This window comes from Neovison vison, chromosome 10, assembly GCF_020171115.1.
Source record: "Neovison vison isolate M4711 chromosome 10, ASM_NN_V1, whole genome shotgun sequence".
Classification (NCBI taxonomy): Eukaryota; Metazoa; Chordata; class Mammalia; order Carnivora; family Mustelidae; genus Neogale; species Neogale vison.
Genome location: NC_058100.1, coordinates 70,338,242 through 70,342,813, shown reverse-complemented (window position 1 = coordinate 70,342,813; position 4,572 = coordinate 70,338,242).

Sequence of the window (4,572 nt, the reverse complement as noted above, 5' to 3'; positions counted from 1 at the left end):
ATTTTTTAAAAGACTTTATTTATTTGTCAGAGAGAGAGAGAGAGCGAGCAAGTGAGCAAGCAGTGGGGAGGTGCCCCTCTGAGCAAGAAGTCTGATGCAGGACTCCATCCCAGGACCCTGAAATCATGACCTGAGCTGAAAGCAGACGCTTAAAGGACTGAACCACCCAGGCAACCCTGTTTAGGGCTATTGTACAGAAAAGCTTTCCTTTAAATAAAGAAGGGACTGAGTTTACTGAGACAAAGGGCACATGGCATTCCAGAAAAAAATAGATGAGAATGGTCAACACTGAGACACATCCTGTTTAAGTTACTGAACTTCAAAGCATGAAGAATTTTTCAGGCATTCAGGAGGAAGAAAAAAAAAAAAAAACCAAGTCATTACAAGAGGGAAAACCCAGGTTAGCCTCAGACTTCTCCACATTCAGTGCTAGAAGACCAGGAATTAATGGTCACAAAATCCTGAGGGACAGAAACCATGACCCACAGATAGTACACCAGGTAAGTCTAAAGACAACAGGTATCTTCAGACGTGAGAGCCTGTCTTGAAGATCTGACCATAAGAGGTAAAAAGCCATGAACAATTCAAGCTAAAGAACTCGAAAGTAACAACGCCAAAGAAAGGATGGGTGGTGAGCATTATATCCTGTTAAAAATAGAGTTGCAGAATATAAACATTTAAGACTCCCAGAAAAATGAAAATTGTGCAAGCAACAAAAATCAGGATGTGGGAGATGCGGAGGGATGAGGTAGAGGGTGCTTATCATCTCATCTTTCATAACGAATTTAGCTGCACTGTCTCTAATGAAAGCATAATTTTAAAAAAATCAATGACTACAACCTTTTGAAAATAATTTTGAAAAATAATTAATTTTCTTCTATGTAGAGGCAGTTTATAGGTACAAATGTCTCTTGTGGTTAAGAAACATTTATCCAAGATACAATCATGCCTTTAATCTTATTTGTCACTTTAGTTCCTGTTATAGGTAAGTACACATAAACTGAACATTTCTTTATTTTAAAAGCATGTCATATATGATCCGATCCTTAGATAATTCTGTCTGTTTGTCTATCCTCTACCTACCGTTCTATTTGTATCTCTGCTTAGAGATATGTTGGGACTGATGTTCAGCAAATATTCATGTTGGTTATTTCTGGGTGGTAGGATGTGGGGTGAGTGATTACTTTCTTCTGTGCAGATGTCTGTGCTGTTTGAATTTTTATAACAAGCCTGTGCCATTTTGGTAGAAATCGTCAAAAGCATTACTTAGGAACACGGCCGGAAAGCTGAAAGTAAAAAAAAAAGAAAGAAAGAAAGAAAAAAAGGAAAAAAAGAAAGCTGAAAGTGATTGCAGCCAAAAATCCATCCTAGAGCAGAAGGGATAGGTCCTACGGGCTGCCGTGGGTTAGATACCTTGGCTCCTTCCATGAGTTCCATCTACCTCCCTGACAGGAGGGCCAGGAGACAGGAGATGATTTCTTGGTTGGCTTTGAACTGGACCTTGAAGAACAGGAAGTTTTGGAGAGCATCTCTTTTTCCAGAAACATCATGGAGTATCTTACTTAACCCTTCTGGGTCTGTGGGGTAGGTAGTTTCATCTCCATTTTTTGGATGAGGAAACAGACCAGACAAGAAAGCGAGGGGAGAACATGGTAGACAGGGTACAAAGTACAGGCACAAAGCACAGGGTAGTAAACTGGGGTAGCCAGGAGGCCAGGTGGCCTTGCTCAGACTGGGCCTCCCTGAGGCAGAGGCTGAGCAGAACCCCAAGGGAAAGTTGTCCTGGGCAGAGTGAGGAAGATCCTGTACAAAGGCTCCAAGGAATGACCTTGTGATGGTGTGTATGAATGCAACAGGAAGTACCCTCAAAGGGTAATGGTAATGAGACTGGACAGGGAAGAGAACAGTGATCAGTGCCATCCCATGGGACTACAAACAGGGCCCCGAGCCCTGGGACCAGCTCTCAGTAGCAGTGGGCTGTGTGGGGTTTAGGCTGAGGTCCTCAATGGCGATCCCCCGGGCCCAGGAGAGGAAGGGGCCAGGAAGACTGAAGCCTTAAAGCAGGCAAAGGTCAGGGTGATGACTACACCCACCCACCCAAACCTGCAGGGCACGGAGATCAGCTCTCAGCTGGGGTCATGCTCTCAGAGGCCATTAATGGCTCCTTTGCTTCCCAAAAGGTCATTAAGTTATTAATTACATAGCTAATGGCAATAAAATGGTCTCGGGCTTCCTAGTGTTCCCCAGAGCCCAGGGCCTTGGCATCTGAAACCCAAGGGCTCTGTTTTGAGCCAGCTGCCTTGCTGTATTTGGACTTCAGCAGCCCAGCGGAAACTGGTCATCACCTGTATCACAAAAGCAGTCATGGCCTAGGAGTCTTGGCCTCTAGGTCCAGCCCCACCACTCACTGCTGGACAGCCATGGTGAAGCCGGTCAGCCTTCTCCCCATAAGTGGCAGGGGCTGTTGGTAAGCTCAGACTCACAGAGGGACTCAGATTGTCCTCTGAGAACATTCATCCTACCCCATCATCACTTTGACCTTTGAAGCTCGTCCCTTCCCTTCCCATGGATGGAACACCCAAACCCAACTCCCACCTCCAGGACACTGAAACCACCACGTGGGACAAGCTAGAGGTTAAAGAGTCCAGACTTTGAAGTCCAATAAATTTTATTTGAATCATGGCTCTGCCACATACTAAACTCGTGACCTCGGCTGGCTTCATCAACCTTGTCAGAGCCTCAGTTTCCTGACGCAAAATAGAGATAATATCATCTATCCCATAAAATGTCAAGAGGATTAAGTAAAATGACACAAATAATGCTCCTGACACACAGTGGGTGCGTGATCCTTCTGCTGGCCCCTTTTTCCATGTCATGCTTGCTAGTTCCTTCCCACTCCTGACCCCTAATCAGATCTGCGTTCCAGCTGGTGGCCTTCGATCGTCTGGGCTGTTTCTTCACCAGCACTGATAAGCTCCCAGTCTAGCACAACGACAAGGCTTCTGACCAGTGGGTCTCATTCTCAGGCCCAGAAGTCATCCCATCAGGAGGGTAGAGCTGGGCTGTATGCTTTGCAGAGCCCTAGGGTTCCAGACAGGGCAGGGAACCAGCAAGAGACGCATTGAGATCATGACAGCCTAATAAATACAATGTGAACAACGTGTGTAATTTAAATTCGTCTAGTGATTGCATTTAAAAAGGTAAAAAGAGACAGGTGAAATTAATTTTAGTAATATATTTTATTTGACACAATATAGCCAAAATATTATTTCAACCTGTGATCGATATAAAAATTACTGAGATATTTTAGCCTTCTTTTTCTCATACGAAGTGTCTAAGATTTGTACTCTGTGCTCTGGTGTGGTATTGGACAGCACGGATTTTCAAGCTAGAGACACAAAGAGTATTAAGGCCGGGAGATTGTTCTGGACAAAGGAAATAATAAAATGTGCATTTATTCATCCATCCCTTCATCATCCATCCATCCATTCATTCAACACCCATGAGTTTCTCTCCTTGACCTCTGCCAGGTTCTGTGCAGGAGGCCCCTGTCTGGTGTGATTCTCCCTCCTGGCCCCTGAGCCCATCGGCCATTCTGTCATATTCCCCCCCACCCCTCCCCATCTTCCCTGGGGGCAGCTCTAGGCTAAATGGTGAGGCATCCAGCCCAATTGTGGGTCCAATTCCTGCCAGCTTGGCTTTCAGCCCTATGGGGGGCGGGGAGGGAAAGGAAGGGAGTAGACTGGACAAAGAAAAGGCCCCTTGGGATCTCTGTCCCTGAGGGGATTTGGGAACAATGGGACCCAACCCCAAATTTTCTCCCCACAACTTCACTTAACACATTTAATGGGTCAGCCCAGGGAGAGGCCTCAGGAAGTGTGGTAAATAGGCTGAAGCAGCCTCTGCCCTAACAGAATTTCCACTTCAGAGAGGATCAGTCTTTCTTGGTGCTCATGAAGCCTCATGCTTGTCTGGGAAGAGCTAGAGACCCAGACCTCCAGGAAGCCCTGAAGAGTCCCTTGCCTCCTGGCTTGTCTTGCCCAATGAGCAACGGGGCTCAGGAATCCAGCCCTGTGGTTCTTACCTGCCACCCACGATGTCCTCAGTCCACCAGGACCCCAGGTTCCACTTCCCTCTATGGCTACCAGCAGTCCAGCATTGGGCAGCTGGTCTACCCGGTCATAGAAAACCTGAAAGAAGCCACATTCCCACCTTCTGCGGCCCTGAGGATGGGAAAACACAACAGTCACACTTCCTGGTGACAATAGTTCCTGAGAAAAGAATTCCCCCATTCCTGCCATGACACAGAGTCTCTGCTTCATGCCTAGCATGTTTGCTGAGTGACTGTTGGGTGATGTAAATCTCCTAGCACAACAGAGATGACCATCCGGACCAGGATTCTTCCGCCTTGCTGGACTCCTCATCATGACCTGACATTCCTGGAGGGAACCAGTTGTGTAATCCCAAGCAGATTCCTCTGTACTCTCTGAGCATAGTTTTTATCTGTAAAACGGGGTAGTAACAACCCCTTTGTGGGATGGTCATGAGAAATAAATGAGGTCATGGATATAA